Raw genomic sequence first — 22158 nt, 5'->3', positions numbered from 1 at the left:
GTTGGTGGGGTTTGGAAGGGATTTTGGTGATTGGGAAGGGTCTATTGGAAGTTAGTAGGGCTCTTTTTTATTTTATCAGAAGTACTGAGTTAGGTAAGAGGATTTAGAAATGTGGCGCTAATGTTGTAAACCGTCATTGACTACACACTCCAGCACAGTAGGTGGCGGCAAACGTATGTTTGCAGACAGCCATTATATAATAGAAGAAGAATCACAGGAGTTGTGGAAGCGTGCTTCTGATAGTTTGTATTGTTACTAAATAAATAGGTATCAGACCATACGAGAAGGAGGTTCATCATGCCTGTCACCTGTGCAGTAAACGGCTGCACCAACAAGTTTATCAAAGGGTCAGAAATAAGATTTTACAGGTAAGGAGTAAAGGGCTTCAAGCTATCGTTAGTAAACTCTTTCTTCAAATGTTGTTGTCGCTAGTTGTTAGCCAGCTAACTAGATAGTCGCTGTTGAGTCTAGTTAGCTAAATTAGGTGTGTTTATACGTGCGAGAGAGAGGGAATGCATGCATGCATGTGTCAGCTGCGCTTGCTTGTGTTAAGCAGTGTTTCTTGTCCTATTGTTCTTAGGTTCCCCATCAGTAAACCTCAGCTTGCCAACCAATGGGTACAAAGTTTGGGGATGAAAAACTTCATCCCTACACCTAACACTTGCCTCTGCTCAGAGCATTTGAACCCAGATTGTTTCCGAGACTACAATGGCAAACAGTTTCTTAGGGAAGATGCAGTGCCCACCATTTTTGGTGCTGATTCATCGAAGGTAATGTTCATAGTTACTCCATCGAGCTTTGCCTACTGTCTTTTTTTATTTTTTTTATTCAACTAGACTATAAGATGTTAACAGATGTTTGTTAAAAACATTGCAGCCTGAATTACGAAAAAGGGGGATGATGACCAAGGACACAAATGTGGCTAATCGCTTCGGGGGACCATCAGACCGGGAGAGGGCGAAGGCGCTGGAGAAGAGCAAGGCCAAAGAGAAACGACAGAGTACCCGGGATACTGGCAAGGTGTGTCTCATGTTTTCTCAGCTCACGCACATTTCATGCTTTACATTTTTTGGTAAATCACCCCTCAATGATGTTTAAATTAATGTTAGTGTAAATGCACAAGAGCATACTTCCCCTTGTCATCAACATTCATTCAGTTCTTTTTTTGTTTTTGCAGGGAAGAGGTGATGGCAGAAGACGGGGAGGAGGACGAGGAGGAGTCTCCTCAAACACTGACCGATAAGAGTGGACACATGTTTCCAGAATCCATCACTGCATTGGTGCACTGCTCCGCTACTTTCCTCAAAGGCTGCGCTACTTTCCTCAAAGGCTGCAATGTATGCTTGTCATTATTGCGTTTTAAATTGTTGCCTTTTTTACTGGAGAGACTAGCCAGTGAAAATTAGTGTAAGGGAGAAGGTAATCCAGCAGAAAGCAGTGTCATTCCGTAAATGATGCAAGACGCAGACTTTAGTTACTTGCAGGAGGCAGGTCAGAGAAAACGGACAGGGCTGTCATACGTTCCCGTTTTTGTGTATTTGCAGACAGACTATTGGGGCGAAGAGCAAAGTGTATGACAACAAAGGCCGCCTGCTCTCCTGCGGCAAGGACATGTGTGACTGCCTGGACAGGGACTGCATGGGCTGCTTCTACCCCTGCCCCGAGTGCAGCTCCCGCAGGTGTGGCGTGGAGTGCTGCTGTGACCGGAAGTGGCTCTACGAGCAGGTGGAGGGGGGAGAGATCATCCGRAACAAGTACGCTGGCTAGTCTCCCTCACACTTAGACATTGAACTATGACTGTTGTTGAGATCAATAATATATTTTTTTCTTTCTGTAGAGCCAGAATAAGAAATGGTCTGAAGTTGCCAAAAGAGAAACTTGATTTGATTATGTGTCAAGAGTAAATGAATAAGAAATAATTCTCCCACAATGGTTTCAACCAGGTGTTATAGACACTGCATATGTCGTTTAATTCCTGTACAGAGGTTTAATTCAAGAAAGTGTATGCACATACACTTCACCGACGCCTCGCTACAAGAACTTATGCAAGGGGAGAAAAATGGAGATTTGTTTTGACCTTTTTCAAAAGTATGCATGCGTGAAGAATTTTCTATGTTTCATTTTCTGCCATTCTGCATTATGGTTTTTGCAATTCTCCACTTGTTTTTGATTAGTGATTTACATATAGTTGTTTTGTGCCCACAGCTGTCAATTACATTGGTCTTAATTCATATTAAAATATGAGTGTCCAGAATCCAACCCTTGTGGTCAGGCCTACGAAAGGTTTATAATAATTACTGGTGACTTCTTCAGTATTGTATGTGTGGTTTTGCATCAATTTCCTTCAGATGTCCACGAGGTGTTAAGCGGCTAAAACTAGTGTGCTGCTTTACCACAGATGAGCTCTAATACAGGGTGTTTTGTGCAATTTCACAATTATTTTCTGTGACATATTAGGTCTATTTTTGGGTAGTGATAAATGACCCATAGTCACAGTGGTGTATAAAAACTGGAAAGTACTACTTTAGTAGTTTTTTTGTTCTGTACTTTATTATATCTTGACTACTTTTACGTCACTACATTGCTAAAGAAAATAATGTACTTTTTACTCAATACATTTTCCCTGACACCCAAAAGTTACTTTTTGAATGTGTAACCGGAAAGAAAATGGTCTAATTCACACATTTATCAAGAGAACATCCCTACTGCCTCTGATCTGGCGGACTCAATAAGCACATGCTTCGTTTGTAAATTATATCTTAGTGTTGGACCGTGCCCCTGGGTATCAATAAATAAAAAAGAACACGAGGCTCTGGTTTGTTTATTATAATTGTCTTATTTATACTGTTACTTGATACTTAAGTGTATTTTAGCAATTACATTTACTTTTGATACTTGTAATTAAAAGCAAATACTTTGACTGAAGTGTTTTATTGTGCTAGCACATCAGTGATGGAAACAGTATCATAAAATAGTCAAACTTGCTTAATATAGGGTTTTGGAGCAGCCACAGTTCAACTCTACAGTATTACGGTTCTAGTGGGTTAACTACACATCTGGGTGTTGCCATGCTTATGCAATCACAGTTGGAGTTGTCCGTCTTGCATTTGATGCAGTCACATCTTTTGGCAACAGGTATGACGTAGGGGTTGGCCCCGGATGGACAGCCTTCCAGGTAGACCTCGTAGGACCACTCCTTGAAGTTTCACACCCCCTGGGAGTGTGGCAAACGTTTGCCCTGATAGTTCAGATCTTGCCAACGACCGCATGCATACCAGTAAGTTGAAACACTGGCCTGGTCCCGGATCCGTTGTGACGTATAGTCAACTAATGGCATGGCAATAACCATAGGACTTGGCAAGACAGCTCAAACCGGTCTGCAATTCGGGTAATGGAAACCATTTTTTTTTTATTGCATGATTCATTGTGTTACTCTTCTGCTGCAATTGTGATCTACACAGAACACAAATATAAACGCAACTTGTAAAGTGTTGGTTTCATGAGCTACAATAAAAAAAAATCCAGAAATGTTCCATACACACACAAAAATCTTATTTCGCTCCAATTATATGCACAATTTTCTGTTTCATTTTCTGCCATTCTGCATTATGTTTTTTTGCAATTGTCCACTTGTTTTGATTAGATGCACAATTTTTTGCCTCCTGAGGTTAAAGAGGAACTGTTGCGCCTTCTTCAACACACTGTCTGTGTGGGTGGGCCATTTCAGTTTGTCAGTGATGTGTACGCTAAGGAACTTCTCCACTGCAGTCCCATCGATGTGGATGGGGGGTGCTCCCTCTGCTGTTTCCTGAAGTCCATTATAATCTCCTTAGGTTTGTTGATGTTTAGTGTCAGGTTATTTTCACCACCTGGAGGTGATCCGTCAGGAAGTCCAGGACCCAGTTGCACAGTGCGGGGTTCAGACCCAGGGCCTCAAGCTTGATGATGAGCTTGGATGGTACTATGGTGTTGAATACTGAGCTATAGTCAATGAACAGAATTATTACATAGGTATGCCTCTTGTCCAGATGGGACAGGGCGTTGTGGTGGCGATTTGCATCGTCTGTGGATCTATTTTGGCAGTAAGTAAATGAGGGTCTAGGGTGGCAGGTAAGGTGGAGGTGATATGATACTTGAATAGTCTCTCAAATCACTTCATGATGACAGAGATGAGTGATATGGGGTGATAGTCATTTAGTTCAATTACCTTTGCTTTCTTAGCCCCCATTGTCCCTGTACCTATCTCGAAGCATGTGGGGACAACAGACTGGGATAGGGAGAGATTTGAATATATCTGTGAACACACCAGCCAGCTAATCTGCGCATGCTCTTAGGACGCGGCTAGGGATACCATCTGGGCCGGCAGCCTTGCGAGGGTTAACACTCTTAAATGTCTTACACGGAACCCAAACCAGCTCCGCGCGTGCGCCATCGTGCATAAATGTATTTTGTCCACCCACACCAAACGCGATCACAACACGCAGGTTAAAATATCAAAACAAACTCTGAACCAATTATATTATTTTGGGGACAGGTCGAAAAGCATTATACATTTATGGCAATTTAGCTAGCTAGCTTGCACTTGCTAGCTAATTTGTCCTTTTTAGCTAGCTTGCTGTTGCTAGCTAATTTGTCCTGGGATATAAACATTGAGTTGTTATTTTACCTGAAATGCACAAGGTCCTCTACTCTGCCAATTAAACCACACATAAAACGGTCAACCGAATCGTTTCTAGTCATCTCTCTTCCTTCCAGGCTTTTTCTTCTCTTTATATTGCGATTGGCAACTTTCATAAATTAGGTGCATTACCGCCACTGACCTCGTTCGTCTTTCAGTCACCTACGTGGGTATAACCGAGGAGATGGCACGTGGGTACCTCCTTCTACAAACCAATGAGGAGATGGGAGAGGCAGGACTTGCAGCGCGATCTGTGTTAGAAATAGAACTGACATCTATTTTAGCCCTTGACAACGCAGACGCTCGTTGGCACGCGCGAGCAGTGTGGGTGCAATAATTGAATAACTAAATAACTAATAACTAAATTTATTTTGCAACAAGCGGTGTAGGCAGCCTGTAACTCACGTCGGCCACGGAGAAGGAGAGCCCACAGTCCTTGGTAGCGGGCTGCATCGGTGGCACTGTATTATCCTCAAAGCGAGTGAAGGTGTTCAGCCTGTCCGGAAGCAAGATGTCGGTGTCCGCGACGTGGCTGGTTTTCCTTTTATAATCCGTGATTGTCTGTAGACCCTGCCACATACGTCTCGTGTCTGAGCCGTTGAACTGGGACTCATCTTTGTCCCTATACTTTTTGTATCAGATAAGAAAGATATGTCCAGGTAGGCCCTCCCTGTTTCAGTCCGTCTTGTCCAGTTTGGTACCTAATAAACACACAACCATAAATAAGTAATGTCTATCCCGATTTCGCTACCGTTGTCTCGCACAGCCCGGCGCATGTGGTGATGGTGATGCTTCCGTGACTGTCCTCTCTCTCCAGGGTGATGGTTATGTTGTTTAGTCGGCAGCCACATCTGCAGTCTGTCCCCGCCCTCACTGGTGTCATCCACAGTGTTGCCTTGATGGCCAGCTGCAGCGTCCTTAAGTGGGTGCAGTACATAATGCTTCCACAAGAAGAACAGGTCCCTTCAGGTATCTGCTACAGTAGGGAAACACTTAGGGACCATGCCGCGCACGTGCGTTCGTGTTTGCCATCGCACGCATGTTGATTTTGTCCACCCACACCAGACGCAATCAGGACACACAGGTTGAAATATCAAAACAAACTCTGAACCAACTATATTAATTTGGGGACATGTTGAAAAGCGTTAAACATTTATGTCAATTTAGCTAGCTAGTTTGCTGTTGCTAGCTAATTTGTCTTGGGTTATTTTACCATAAATGCACAAGGTCCTCTACTTCGACAATTAATCCACAAATAAAATGGTAAAAAAAGTTTTTTTCTAGAAATCTCTCCTTCTTCAGACTTCTTCTTTGGACATTATATGGCGGTTGGCAACCAATTTTAAGGTGCATTACCAACAACTGGACTGGAGTGTGGACCTCAGTTCATCTTTCAATCACACGAGAGGTGTGGTCAGCATGTTACCAATGGGGAGATGGGAGGGCGGGACTTGCATAGCGTCACAAATAGAACCAAGTTCTATTTTAGCGCCGGGCCACTCAGATGCACACGAGCAGTGTGGGCGCAATGATTTGAATAACATGTATGTGTACATTTATTTTGCAACGCGAGCGGTGTGGTCAGCATGTTACCCACGTGCCATCTCCTCATAATTGTTTTGTGAGCATATACCTACGTGGGTGATTTAAAGATGACTTGAGGTCCACACTCCAGTCCAGTTGGTGGTGGCAATGCACCTTAAAGTTGGTTGCCAGCTGCCATATAAAGTCCAAAGAAGAAGAAGAAGCCTAAAGAGGAGAGATTACTAGAAACAAATTCGGTTTACCCTTATATCTGTGGATGAATTGTCGGAGTAGAGGACCTTGTGCATTTCAGATAAAATAACAACCCAATGTTTATATCCCAGGACAAATTAGCTAGCAACAACAAGCTAGCTAGCTAAATTAACATCAATGTTTAATGCTTTTCGACCTGTCCCCAAATTAATGTAGTTGGTTCAGAGTTTTTATATTGTATATATTGTTTTTATATTTCAACATGCATGTCCTTATCGCATCTGGTGTGGTTGGACAAAATCAACATGCGCACAATGGTGCATGCGGACGTGCCCGAGCGGCCTGGTCAGCATGTTTGGTCACACTTTAAACAACGTTTATCTTATAAGGCCTTCAGACTCCCTTTATAAGGGCACCCCAAATCATTAAGTGAATGTAATCCTATATGAAGGGTGGCATATAGGATCATGAAAAGTCGTGCAATAAATTCTCGGACAACCCAAAGATTCCTAGATGCCCTTCCAGACTCCCTCCGCCTACCCAAGGACGTCAAAGTACAAAAATCAGTTAACCACCTAACTGAGGAACTCAATTTAACCTTGGGCAATACCCTAGATGCTGTTGCACCCCTAAAAACAAAAAACATTTGTCATAAGAAACTAGCTCCCTGGTATACAGAAAATACCCGAGCTCTGAAGCAAGCTTCCAGAAAATTGGAACGGAAATGGCGCCACACCAAAATGGAAGTCTTCCGACTAGCTTGGAAAGACAGTACCGTACAGTATCGAAGAGCCCTCACTGCTGCTCGATCGTCCTATTTTTCCAACTTAATTGAGGAAAATAAGAACAATCCAAAATGTATTTTTGATACTGTCGCAAAGCTAACTAAAAAGCAGCATTCCCCAAGAGAGGATGGCTTTCACTTCAGCAGTYATAAATTCATGAACTTCTTTGAGGAAAAGATCATGCTCATTAGAAAGCAAATTACGGACTCCTCTTTAAATCTGTGCATTCCTCCAAAGCTCAGTTGTCCTGAGTCTGCACAACTCTGCCAGGACCTAGGATCAAGGGAGACACTCAAGTGTTTTAGTACTATATCTCATGACACAATGATGAAAATAATCATGGCCTCTAAACCTTCAAGCTGCATACTGGATCCTATTCCAACTAAACTACTGAAAGAGCTGCTTCATGTGCTTGGCCCTCCTATGTTGAACATAATAAACGGCTCTCTATCCACCGGATGTGTACCAAACTCACTAAAAGTGGCAGCAATAAAGCCTCTCTTGAAAAAGCCAAACCTTGACCCAGAATATATAAAGAACTATCGGCATATATCGAATCTCCCATTCCTCTCAAAAAAAATTGAAAAGCTGTTGCGCAACTCACTGCTTTCCTGAAAACAAACGATGTATACGAAACGCTTCAGTCTGGTTTTAGACCCCATCATAGCACTGAGACWGCACTTGTGAAGGTGGTAAATTACCTTTTAATGGCGTCAGACCGAGGKTCTGCATCTGTCCTCGTGCTCCTAGACCTTAGTGCTGCTTTTGATACCATCGATCACCACATTCTTTTGGAGAGATTGGAAACCCAAATTGGTCTACACGGGCAAGTTCTGGCCTGGTTTAGATCTTATCTGTCGGAAAGATATCAGTTTGTCTCTGTGGATGGTTTGTCCTCTGACAAATCAACTGTAAATTTCGGTGTTCCTCAAGGTTCCGTTTTAGGACCACTATTGTTTTCACTATATATTTTACCTCTTGGTGATGTCATTCGGAAACATAATGTTAACTTTCACTGCTATGCGGATGACACACAGCTGTACGTTTCGATGAAACATGGTGAATCCCCAAAATTGCCCTCGCTGGAAGCCTGTGTTTCAGACATAAGGAAGTGGATGGCTGCAAATGTTCTACTTTTAAACTTGGACAAAATAGAGATGCTTGTTCCAGGTCCCAAGAAACAAAGAGATCTTCTGTTGAATCTGACAATTAATCTTGATGGTGTACAGTCGTATCGTCAATTAAAACTGTGAAGGACCTCGGCGTTACTCTGGACCCTGATCTCTCTTGTACGAACATATCAAGACTGTTTCAAGAACAGCTTTTTTCCATCTACGTAACATTGCAAAAATCAGAAAACTTTCTGTCCAAAAATTGATGCAGAAAAATTAATCCATGCTTTTGTCACTTCTAGGTTAGACTACTGCCATAGGCGGAAATCCCAGGGGGACGGGGGGGACACGACCCCCCCATCCTGGGAAAAAAAATATGATTTGTCCCCCCCAATATATCACTGTAAACATAACTATGTAATTTCAATAATATTAATAATACGCAATGAAAGCACTTGTGCTGATTATAGACACTTAATAGCGCGTTTTTAAGTTTCACAAGATTGCGACCCCCCCGCCCTTTGCCCCACAATGATTTGATCCACTGCCAGTTCTTTAGCTTGCAAGGTAATAGAGGGTTCGTATCTACTGTCCGAAAGGCACTCAGTGTACGTAACTGACGTGAGGTAATCCAGTCAATCGCGCCATAGCAATGTATATATTTTTTTAATGTTGCAGGGGTCACACACTAGCTGAATTTGCAGAGCTAGCGCGCAAACTAAAGCAAACATTAACTATCAAGCTAGCTAGTACCTATTCCATTTATGTGGCGTCGTCAAAGATGGAATATTTGCTATCGTGAGTTTATTCCAAGATTAGCATGCAGCTGTAGTGCTTCAAAGTCCCCGTGATAAGGTTAGCGATAAACTGAAGTCCAAACTGAACAGAACTACACTCTCTTATACCATTGTCTTAAATATATTAAATGGTCTCGTTGCAAAAAGCAAAATTGTCGCTAGTGATTTTTTTTTTTCCCACCTTATACCAACAGTAACAAAGATTATAGCAAACACCACAGAAACGGAATTGGTGCTCGCTAGCTTTGCAAATTCAGCTATTGTTGGAAGCCTGCCAATATAAACAAACTAGGTTAAAATTTCAACACCAAAACACCAAAACGCAAAGTAAGAACTCTAGTAGCCTAATATCTCAAAGACCAGTTGATAAAATGTTCATAAGAAAGAAGTGAAATGTTTAATGGAATGTTTCACAATGATGTCATTAGGCAGAGCAGGCAACAGATGGCACACAGACAGCAGAGCTGTGGACAGATAGGCAGGGACAGACTGGCAGGGACAGACTGGCAGAGACAGGGAGTCTCAGGTAAGTTTGTTGAGTCTTTGTTTGGCAACATTATGAAAGTTCTCCATTTTTTTTACTTGTAAAATAGGGACATAATTGGAAAATGCCATGGATACCCCAGCTCTCAACTTAAACTGGTGACTAAACTAAGATTTGTTTAAGGCAATGGTATTGCTGTTGTGATTAATTGTGTAGTTTGGGTACCGGTAGTTAGGAGTACAGCAAACACCTTATTTCTTTTCTAGGAGACAGACTGAGTCAGTGAGGGTGGTGAAAGGGAAAGAGCCAAGGAGAGAGACTTCAGAGGACAGTGTCACAGCCACGGCAGGACCAGGTGTCACCCTTGTTGCCAGCAGCACCAGTATAGGGGACAGTGGCACAGCATCGTCCAGTTACCTCAGTGATGACACAGAACCATATCAGCCACACCCACAATTTATAGAACCGCAAACTCTGCAAACAGAGTGTTGACGTTTCAAGAGAGAGGAACACTGCACTGATAAGGAACACTGCTATAACTATTATTATTAGTAGTATTATAATGATTTAAACAAGTTGGGACAAACCTTCAGTTAACTACTGTACCTAACAATTATCCAGTAGTAGTGATTATGGTCCCTCAATATACATTTAACATATTACAACATAGTTCATGTGTTTACAGCACTACTTTTGGTGTCCCCCTCAGGAATTGCTCCTGAGAAAATGTCATGTAATTGTCCCCTCCAAGGTTGATATCAGATTTTCGCCCCTGACTACTGCAATGCTCTACTTTCCGGCTACCCGGATAAAGCACAAAATAAACTTCAGTTAGTGCTAAACGTGGATGCTAGAATCTTGACTAGAACCCAAAAATGTGATCATATTACTCCAGTGCTAGCCTCTCTACACTGGCTTCCTATTAAGGCCAAGGCTGATTTCAAGGTTTTACTGCTAACCTACAAAGCATTACATGGGCTTGCTCCTACCTATCTTTCCGATTTGGTCCTGCCGTACATACCTACACGTACGCTACGGTCACAAGACGCAGGCCTCCTTACTGTCCCTAGAATTTCTAAACAAACAGCTGGAGGCAGGGCTTTCTCCTATAGAGCTAAATTTTTATGGAATGGTCTGCCTACCCATGTGAGAGACGCAGACTCGGTCTCAACCTTTAAGTCTTTATTGAAGACTCATCTCTTCAGTAGGTCCTATGATTGAGTATAGTCTGGCACAGGAGTGTAAAGGTGAACGGAAAGGCACTGGAGCAATGAACCACCCTTGCTGTCTCTGCCTGGCCGGTTCCCCTCTCTCCACTGGGATTCTCTGCCTCTAACCCTATTACAGTGGCTGAGTCACTGGCTTACTGGTGCTCTTCCATGCCGTCCCTAGGATGGGTGCGTCACTTGAGTGGGTTGAGTCACTGACGTGATCTTTCTGTCTGGGTTGGCGCCCCCCCCCTGGGTTGTGCCGTGGCGGAGATCTTTGTGGGCTATACTCGGCCTGTTCTCAGATGGTAAGTTGGTGGTGAAGATATCCCTCCAGTGGGTTGGGGCTGTTGCTTTGGCAAAGTGGGTGGGGTTATATCCTGCCTGTTTGGCCCTGTCTGGGGGTATAGTCGAATGGGGCCACAGTGTCTCGCGACCACTCCTGTCTCAGCCTCCAGTATTTATGCTGCAGTAGTTTATGTGTCGGGGGCTAGGTCAGTCTGTTATATCTGGAGTATTTCTCCTGTCTTATCGCGTGTCCTATGTGAATTTAAGTATGCTCTCTCTAACTCTTCTTTCTTTCTTTCTCTCTCTCGGAGGACCTGAGCCCTAGGACCATGCCTCAGGACTATCTGGCCTGATGACACTTTGCTGTCCCCAGTACACCTGGCCATGCTGCTGCTCCATTTTCAACTGTTCTGCCTGCGGCTCTATGGAATCCTGACCTGTTCACCGGACGTGCTACCTGTCCCAGACCTGCTGTTTTCAACTCTCTAGAGACAGCAGAAGCGGTAGAGATACTCTGAATGATCAGCTATGAAAAGCCACTGACATTTACTCCTGAGGTGCTGACCTGTTGCACCCTCGACATCCACTGTGATTATTATTATTTGACGCTGCTGGTCACCTATGAAAAGTTGAACATCTTGGCCATGTTCTGTTATAATCTCCACCCGGCACAGCCAGAAGAGGACTGGCCACCCCTCATAGTCTGCTTCCTCTCTAGGTTTCTTCCTAGGTTCTGGCCTTTCTAGGGAGTTTTTCCTAGCCACCATGCTTCTACACCTGCATTGCTTGRTGTTTGGGGTTTTAGGCTGGGTTTCTGTACAGCACTTTGAGATATCAGCTGATGTAAGTAGGGCTTTATAAATAAATTTGATTTGATTTTGTGTGTGCCACATTTGCCAAAGCACCAGACAAAAGTACCTCACCTGTTGTGTCACTTATATTATATGATACATTTTATTTATTCATTTACAACCTGAATATGATTATGGCCATAATGGCAGGTTTCCTAACTGAGATTTCTCAGACCACATAACATTCCCTCTTGGTCTCCCAAATGGACATTTTATGTATCATTTCAATCAGTGATTCACAACCGCTCAGAGGGCATTGCTGTGGATCTGTTAAAGATGTTTGTCAGAGATAATGCCATCAATATCTGAGATATACAGATGCGCAAAGAGAGATTCTAATCAAATCACATGAGTCATTTTCTATTTGGTCATGAGCCAAAACCAATAGTAGATTTGGGAGGAAAAAGATAGTATACTGTTGGAAGCTACTTCACTCATTAAGAGAATAGATTATTCTACATCAACATAGCCCTCTTAGATCAAATTTATCACCAAAATGATGTTGAATTAGATTACATGAAATGTTCAGATTAAATTGTCAATTAGTTTATCAAATAATCTGTGCTACACTGAGTCTTTTGAAATTAGGAAAAATGTATTGTTATTGTATTATTATTTTATTCCATTACAAAACGCTACAGCCAGGGTACCAAAGCAAATTAGAATGTGAAAAGGGGAGACAATTAAGAGAATACATTTGTACAGTACATCTCAAAATCTTAATTTAAATATCAAATCCCATGAAAGGCTTTCAACTTTTCAACATTAGTAACAATTTAACATTCACACAATATAAAACCAATTAGAATTCAAATGAACATGACACTATCAATTTATCAATGGCATTTTTCTTATATTTTTCTTCTATTTAGATTAGTCCCTTCCAGATTGAGTTATTCCTCTCTCCACAAGCTGTGTCATCTATTTTGAGCATGACAAATACAAAAATTACAGTCAAACATAAAGATTCGGGGGTAACACACATGCCATTCAGATATTTACTAGCTTACACACACACACTAAGAAATGAAATTTAGAGGCAGAGATAGTCAATGAAATCAGCAATGAACACAAGAGTCTGCAAAATCAACATGCTCACCTGTTGGGTTCTCCCTTTTGATTTAGTGACCAAGAAGGGTTGCTCCAGCTCTGTTATCCTCTGCACGTATAAATATTATCATAAGGGTATTGCTCCAWATATGATTGCTTTAATCCGACAAGGACCTTTCTTATACCTTGCATGGGGGTGGACTCAAATCTTTTATGCTCTGTTGCCTTGGAATAGTGAGATTTTTCCTACCTGTCTGTCTAAGTGTAAATATAGAGGTTTAGCTCCTTTGGTACGTGGATAGGCTCAGGTCTGTAACTCAAGGTCAATTCACCCACACAAGGGGAGCAAGCTCACGCCTTTAGACGGTCTGTATCAAAACACAAGGCAGAATGGCTTAAATGGATTAGCAATGTGTGTGCTCCCACTAGAACCAACATGTAACACTGCCAACGCATGGAAAACCCATATAACGCCTCCATCTCCTATAAAGGTGCCTGTCAGCCCCCTCTCAGAAAGAGGACAGCACACCAAATCCTCTGTCATTTCAGACTCAAAACAGTGTTGTCCGCACTATAGGTATTCCTTGGATACATTAATATGTAACAGAGATGGTTGTGTGACTACACTTGTAGAAGTCCTGTCCATTTGACCACTTGGTTGACAATCCCATTCTGTGGTGTGTCATAATTATTGCATTCTCCTCTGAACCATTGGCTGTCTTTATAAGTTCCCGGTGCATAAGATGGCTAAATCGAGACGAATCTCTAAAGAATCTTATTTGGCATAGCTTAATTTTCATGAGAAAGTGCAATCATTTGACTAAGCCATTATTCAGTTTAATATTCATCCTTTTCGAGGGGAATATGCTAATTAAGTGACTCTAGTATTTTATCATTTCTGACACCTTCACCAACCATGCTCACACTTGAAAATAAATTCTGTGTTGGGAAAAGTACCCAATTGTCATACTTGAGTAAAAGTAAACACCTTAATAGAAAATGAGTAAAAGTCTAGAAGTATTTGGTTTTAAATATACGTCTGTATCAAAAGTAAAAGTATAAATCATTTCGCATTCCTTATATTAAGCAAACCGTCTTCTTTTTTCAATTTTTTTCATTTACGGATAGCCAGGGCCAGGGGCACACTCCAACACTCAGGCATCATTTAGAAACAAAGCATTTGTGTTTAGTGAGTGCGCCAGATCAGAGGCAGTAGGGTTGACCAGGGGTGTTCTCCTTATAAGTCTGTGAATTGGATCATTTTCCTGTCCTGCTAAGCATTCTTAAAAAAAAAAATATTTCACCTTTATTTAACCAGGTAGGCTAGTTGAGAACAAGTTCTCATTTGCAACTGTGACCTGGCCAAGATAAAGCATAGCAATTTGACACATACAACAACACAGAGTTACACATGGAATAAACAAAACATACAGTCAATAATACAGTAGAAATATAAGTCTATATACAATGGGAGCAAATGAGGTGAGATAAGGGAGGCAAAAAAAGGCCATGGTGGCGAGGTAAATACAATATAGCAAGTAAAACACTGGAATGGTAGATTTGCAGTGGAAGAATGTGCCAAGTAGAAATAAAAATAATGGGGTGCAAAGGAGCAAAATAAATTAAATAAATACAGTAGGGGAAGAGGTAGTTGTTTGGGCTAAATTATAGATGGGCTATGTACAGGTGCAGTAATCTGTGAGCTGCTCTGACAGCTGGTGAGGGAGATAAGTGTTTCCAGCTTCAGAGATTTTTGCAGTTCGTTCCAGTCATTGGCAGCAGAGAACTGGAAGGAAAGATGACCAAAGGAGGAATTGGCTTTGGGGGTGACCAGTGAGATATACCTGCTGGAGCGCGTGCTACGAGTGGGTGCTGCTATGGTGACCAGTGAGCTGAGATAAGGCGGGGCTTTACCTAGCAGAGACTTGTAGATAACCTGTAGCCAGTGGGTTTGGCGACGAGTATGAAGCGAGGGCCAACCAACGAGAGCGTACAGGTCGCAATGGTGGGTAGTGTATGGGGCTTTGGTGACAAAACGGATGGCACTGTGATAGACTGCATCCAGTCACATCTAGATGTGTATAAGAGACAGTCGCAATGGTGGGTAGTGTATGGGGCTTTGGTGACAAAATGGATGGCACTGTGATAGACTGCATCCAGTTTGTTGAGTAGAGTGTTGGAGGCTATTTTATAGATGACATCACCGAAGTCGAGGATCGGTAGGATGGTCAGTTTTACGAGGGTATGTTTGGCAGCATGAGTGAAGGATGTAACCCATTATAAACTCAGCAAAAAAATAATCGTCCTCTCACTGTCAACTGCGTTTATTTTCAGCAAACTTAACATGTGTAAATATTTGTATGACCATAAGATTCAACAACTGAGACATAAACTGAACAAGTTCCACAGACATGTGACTACCATAAATGGAATAATGTGTCCCTGAACAAAGGGGGGGTCAAAATCAAAAGTAACAGTCAGTATCTGGTGTGGCCACCAGATGCATTAAGTACTGCAGTGCATCTCCTCCTCATGGACTGCACCAGATTTGCCAGTTCTTGCTGTGAGATGTTACCCCACTCTTCCACCAAGGCACCTGCAAGTTCCCTGACATTTCTGGGGGGAATGGCCCTAGCCCTCACCCTCTGATCCAACAGGTCCCAGACGTGCTCAATGGGATTGAGATCCGGGCTCTTCGCTGGCCATGGCAGAACACAGACATTCCTGTCTTGCAGGAAATCACACACAGAACGAGCATTATGGCTGGTGGCATTGTCATGCTGGAGTGTCATGTCAGGATGAGCCTGCAGGAAGGGTACCACATGACGGAGAAGGATGTCTTCCCTGTAACGCACAGCATTGAGATTGCCTGCAATGACAACAAGCTCAGTCCGATGATGCTGTGACACACTGCCCCAGACCCTGACGGACCCTCCACCTCCAAATCGATCCCGCTCCAGAGTACAGGCCTCGGTGTAACGCTCATTCCTTCGACAATAAACGCACCCGTTGAGACAAAACCACAACTCGCCAGTGAAGAGCACTTTTTGCCAGTCTTTTTGCCAGGAACTTATAAAAACATTACCGGCCATTTTATCTGATCATAATCCCATTCTTTGTACATTTCAAATCTTCCCAATGAAAAAGTGTGCGCTGAGATTGAGGTTTAATAATACTTTACTACACAACTCTTGACTTAATCTTTCAGTTTAGATCCAATTTAAAATATTAGGACTCGACTATGGTATGATTAGCTGTAAAAGGTTTCATAAGAGGAAACACTACACATCCTCTAATTATCCTCTAATTTACAGAAATTAAGGTTTCAGAAAATCAGTGAATTGGAAAGTCCTTGTAAAATCCTGGAAGACTCTCTTAAAAACAACTATTCAACAGAGAGAGAAATTGAGCTAAAAACAAGRAGACTGGAACTAACTGACKTTTTATTTTATTTTACCTTTATTTAACCAGGTAGGCCAGTTGAGAACAAGTTCTCATTTACAACTGAGACCTGGCCAAGATAAAGCATAGCAACACAGAAAAAACAACAACACAGAGTTACACATAAACAAACAAGTCAATAAAATAAAAATAAAAATAGAAAGATATATGTACAGTGTGTGCATATGTACAGTTGAAGTCGGAAGTTTACATACACCTTAGCCAAATACATTTAAACTCAGTTTTTCACAATTCCTGACATTTAATCCCAGTAACAAATCCCTGTTTTAGGTCAGTTAGGATCACCACTTTATTTTAAGAATGTGAAATGTCAGAATAATAGTAGAGAGAGTGATTTATTTCAGCTTTTATTTATTTCATCAAATTCCCAGTGGGTCAGAAGTTTACACACACTTTTTCAGTTCTGCCCACAAATGTTCTATAGGATTGAGGTCAGGGCTTTGTGATGGTCACTCCAATACTTTGACTTTGTTGTCCTTAAGCCATTTTGCCACAACTTTGGAAGTATGCTTGGGGTCATTGTCCATTTGGAAGACCCATTTGCGATCAAGCTTTAACTTCTTGACTGATGTCTTGAAATGTTGCTTCAATAAATCCACATAATTTTCCTGCCTCATGATGCCATCTATTTTGTGAAGTGCACCAGTCCTTCCTGCAGCAAAGCACCCCCGCAACATGATGCTGCCACCCCTGTGCTTCACGGTTGGGATGGTATTCTTTGGCTTGCAAGCCTCCCCCTTTTTCCTCCAAACATAACAATGGTCATTATGGCCAAACAGTTATATTTTTGTTTAATCAGACCAGAGGACATTTCTCCAAAAAGTACGATCTTTGTCCCCATGTGCAGTTGCAAACCGTAGTCTGGCTTTTTTTAATGGTGGTTTTGGAGCAGTGGCTTCTTCCCTGCTGAGCGGCTTTTCAGGTTATGTTGATATAGGACTCGTTTTACTTTGGATTTAGACACTTTGTACCTGTTTCCTCCAGCATCTTCACAAGGTCCTTTGCTGTTGTTCTGGGATTGATTTGCACTTTCGCACCAAAGTACATTAATCTCTAGGAGACAGAACGCGTCTCCTTCCTGAGCGGTATGACGGATGCGTGGTCCCATGGTGTTTATACCTGCATACTATTGTTTCAATATATCCACATTCATTTTCCTCCCTCATGATGCCATCTATTTTGTGAAGTGCACCAGTCCCTCCTGCAGCAAAGCAACCCCACAACACGATGCTGCCACCCCCGTGCTTCACGGTTGGGATGGTGTTCTTCGGCTTGCTGAGGTCTTGCTGAGGTCTTGGCTGATTTCTTTTGATTTTCCCATTATGTCAAGCAAAGAGGCACTGAGTTTGAAGGTAGGGCCTTGAAATACATCCCCTGTTACACCTCCAATTGACTCAAATAATGTCAATTAGCCTATCAGAAGCTTCTAAAGCCACAACATAATTTTCTGGAATTTTCTAAGCTGTTTAAAGGCTGATATCTGATCCTACAAAAATAAATGCAACTTTTAGAGCGTAGTATTCAGATTTATACAATTCCTCACATAGCTTTGATACTTCTGCTTGTCGGCAGTTCTTGGAGATCCTTACGTTGCCCAAACTCTCTCACTTTATCTGAACTGAAAGCTGGTCTTTTAAAAATGAAGAAAGATAAAGCTCCTGGTATTGATGGAATACCTCCTGAACTCATTCTCAACTCACTTAACATTTTTATTGAAAAAGGACAATTCCACAGAGACATCAATACAGCTATTATATCCCTAATCTCTAAGAAAGGAAAATAACTCACAAATTGTGCTAATTTTCGGCTAATCAGTTTAATCGGAAAAGAAATGAAGATGTATGCCAAAAGTTCTAGCCATGCACCTAGAGAAAGTTATTAACAAGCTCATACATCCTGACCAAACAGGGTTTATTAAGGGTCGTCAGGCAACCAATAACATGCACCGCCTGTTTCATGTGGTTCCTGAGGCTTCCAATCTGGATACCCAGTGTGCTGTGTAATCATTATGTAGCCAGGTGGTAAAAGAGCATAGCTGTATTAATTTATATACACTAGATGGCACTGTCCCTTTAAGAGATCCATAAATAAGGTGTGCAAGCGGTTACGGGATTGCTCATGCGCAGTGTGTAAGAGTGAGACCAAGCAATTACACTGGAGAGCTGATGAAATCCATCGTGGGTCCAACATTACTTTAGATGGAGTGACATGAGGATGTTAGCTTCTTGCTAGCTGAATACCAGGGCTCTCAGAACCACATTGTGGTGTTGATGATAATATTATTTGAAGCTGTTTGTTTTGGAATATTTGTATCCTGTACAGGCTTCCTTCTTTTCACTCTGTCATTTGGGTTAGTATTGTGGAGTAAGTACAACGGTGTTGATCCATCCCCAGTTTTCTTCTATCACAGCCATTAAACTCTGTAACTGTTTTAAATTCACTGTTGGCCTCATGGTGAAATCCCTAAGTGTTTTTTTTCCTCTCCAGCAATTTAGGAAGGATGCCTGTATCTTTGTAGTAACTGGGGATATTGATACACAATCCAAAGTGTAAATAATAACTTCACCATGCTCAAAGGGATATTCAATGTCAGCTTTTTTTTTACCCATCTACCAATAGGACTCAAGACATTTCAGCTTTTAATTTTTTATACATTTGTTTAAAAAAAAAAGTTAAACAGTTGCACTTTCAAATGATGGGATATTGTGTGTAGGCCAGTGACACACAATCTAAATTGCATATATTTTAAATTCAGGCAGTAACACAACAAAATGTGCTCTTTCCATGACATAGACTGACCAGGTGAATCCAGGTGAAAGCTATGATCCCTTATTGATGTCACCTGTTAAATCCACTTCAATCAGCTGAGATGAAGGGGAGGAGACAGGTTAAAGGACTTTTAAGCATTGAGACAATTGAGACATGGATTATGTATGTGTACCATTCAGAGGGTGAATGGGCAAGACAAAATTATTAAGTGCCTTTGAACGGGGTAGTATGTGCCAGGCCCACCGGGGAAAGTATTCAGACCCCTTGACTTTTGTTACGTTACAGCCTTATTCTAAAATTCATTAAATTGTTTTTTTCTCTCCTCAACCTACACACAATACCCCATAATGACAAAGCAAAAACACATTAAAATAAATGTTTGTTAATAAAATAAATAAGCTGAAATATCACATTTACATTATTATTCAGACCCTTTACTCAGGACTTTGTTGAAGCACCTTTGGCAGCGATTACAGCATTGAGTCTTCTTGGGTATGATGCTAAAAGCTTGGTACACTTGTATTTGTGGAGTTTCTCCCATTCTTCTCTGCAGGTCCTCTCAAGCCGTATGAGGTTGGAAGGGGAGCGTCGCTGCACAGCTATTTTCATCTCTCTCCAGAGATGTTCGATCGGGTTCAGGTTCGCGCTCTGACTTGGACATTCAAGGACATTCAGAGACTTGTCCCAAAGCTACTCCTGCGTTGTCTTGGCTGTGTGCTTAGGGTTGTTGTCCTGTTGGAAGGTGAACCTTTGCCCCAGTCTGAGGTCCTGAGTGCTCTGGAGCAGGTTTTCATCAAGGATCTCTCTGTACTTTGCTCCGTTCACGTTTCCCTCGATCCTGACTAGTCTCCCAGTCCCTGCTGCTGAAAAACATCCCCACAGCATGATGCTGCCACCACCATGCTTCACCGTAGGGATGGTGCCAGGTTGCCTCCAGACATGAGGCTTGATATTCAGGCTAAAGAGTTCAATCTTGGTTTCATCAGACCAGAGAATCTTGTTTCTCATGGTCTGAGTCATTTAGGTGCCTTTTGGCAAACTCCAAGTGGGCTGTTATTTGCCTTTCACTGAGGAGTGGCTTCGGTATGGCCTCTCTACCATAAAGGCCTGATTGGGGGAGTGCTGCAGAGTTAGTTGTCCTTCTGGAAGGTTCTCCCATTTCCACAGAGGAACTCTGGAGCTCTGTCAGCGTGACCATCGGGTTCTTGGTCACCTCCCTGACCAAGGCCCTTCTCCCTCGATTTCTCAGTTTGGCCAGATAGCCAGCTTTAGGAAGAGTCTTGGTGGTTCCAAACTTCTTCCATTTAAGAACGATGGAGGCCACTGTGTTCTTGGGGACATTCAATGCTGCAGAAATGTTTTGGTACCCTTCCCCAGATCTGTGCCTCAACACAATCCTGTCTCGGCTCTCTACAGACAATTCCTTTGACCTCATGGCTTGGCTTTTGCTCTGACATGCACTGTCAACTGTGGGACCTCATATAGACAGGTGTGTGCCTTTCCAAATCATGCCCAATCAATTGAATTTACCACAGGTGGTCTCCAATCAAGTTGTAGAAACATCTCAAGGATGATCAATGGAAACAGGATGCACCTCAGCTCAATTTCGAGTCTCATAGCAAAGTGTCTGAATACCTATGTAAATAAGGTCTTTTTGTTTTTTATCTTTAATAACTTTGCAAAAATGTCTAAAAACTTGTTTTCGCTTTGTCATTCTGGGGTATTGTGTGTAGATTGCTGAGGATTGTTATTTATTTAATCCATTTTAGAACAAGGCTGTAACGTAACAAAATGTGGAAAAAAGTCATGGGGTCTGAATATTCCCCGAAGGCACTGTGTATATATATATATAAATAATAGCGCATTAGAATATCAGTATACAGCTACCATAACATCAGGTTGACTTTGGCCTTAGAGATTGCTGGCATAACTGACATTTGCTCTCCATCCAGGCGCACTGTACGAAGGCTGACCCCTTGTCTCTCTAGCATGTTTCTGGGTGTGTTGGGGAAAAGGCAGACATCTCCGTTCGAACCAAATGAACAATAAAGTATCTATTCTATACTATGCTATTCGATGATGAAATTCTGTAAATGTAGGCATAAGTTAATCGCAACTAGTCCATTAGGTCAATACTTRGAAGACAGGTCAAAAAACTGTCTCTACTTCTGTCTGAAGCTGACTAGAGACACAGATTTGCTATCCATTTTTTAAATAATTTGTTGTGCCTGTTTTATTACTTTTTAGCTTTGCATTCGCTTCGAGATGTTATTAGGTGAGGTGCTCATCAGGTGCAGGATGCATGTGCTCCATGTGTCTTTCGATCTGGTTGCATAGTAGACGGTCAAATGATATCAATGGCACTTTGGAGGGTTACCTTTGATAGGTGACAACAGTTGCATTTGACCATCCCAGTGTTTGAAGTGGTGGTGGCTGAGGTGCGTAGTGACCCGCTCTATCCACTGGGGGATGATCGAGCTCTGCATGCGCTGCGGCACATGCTCGACTTGGACGAGGCACAACTCCTCAATAACACGCACAATGGGAAATAGGGGAGGTAGAGGCAACCGACAGATGTGTGATGCGCTAACTTAACCGTGGGTTATTTCACATATCAACATAAACTTTAATTTCCCCTCTTTTTCCGACGCAGCTTCTTTGAATAGGCTGAGCTATTGATACTCGCTAGAGCTGCGTTTTATATTGTTTTGCTGCCAGCACTGATGCAGCGGTGGATCTTTTTTCGGGAATGGGGGTGATACTCAATAGATAGATCCTGTTGAATTGAGACAAGACAACGTCGAGACGCGTCAAAAAAAGTGTCATCCCTCGAGTGCAATCGAACACAGATGTATAGGTGACATGTTCGCCGGTTGGATACGTCGAGGGATTTTAATATTCCCAAAACAAGATGCGAAATTGGGCAAACCAAGGAAT

The 22158-nt window shown here is 42.2% G+C and overlaps 1 pseudogene; it reads left to right on the top strand.

Annotated features, from left to right (window-relative positions):
* The first annotated feature begins 190 nt into the window (after positions 1-190).
* Positions 191-2809, top strand: LOC111973645 (ARL14 effector protein-like; annotated as a pseudogene).
* Positions 2810-22158: the final 19349 nt, after the last annotated feature.

The sequence above is a fragment of the Salvelinus sp. IW2-2015 genome, linkage group LG15 (genome assembly GCF_002910315.2).
Source record: "Salvelinus sp. IW2-2015 linkage group LG15, ASM291031v2, whole genome shotgun sequence".
Taxonomy (NCBI): Eukaryota; Metazoa; Chordata; class Actinopteri; order Salmoniformes; family Salmonidae; genus Salvelinus; species Salvelinus sp. IW2-2015.
Note: the sequence above shows the minus strand (reverse complement) of the source record. Positions and strands in the feature narration are given on the sequence as shown.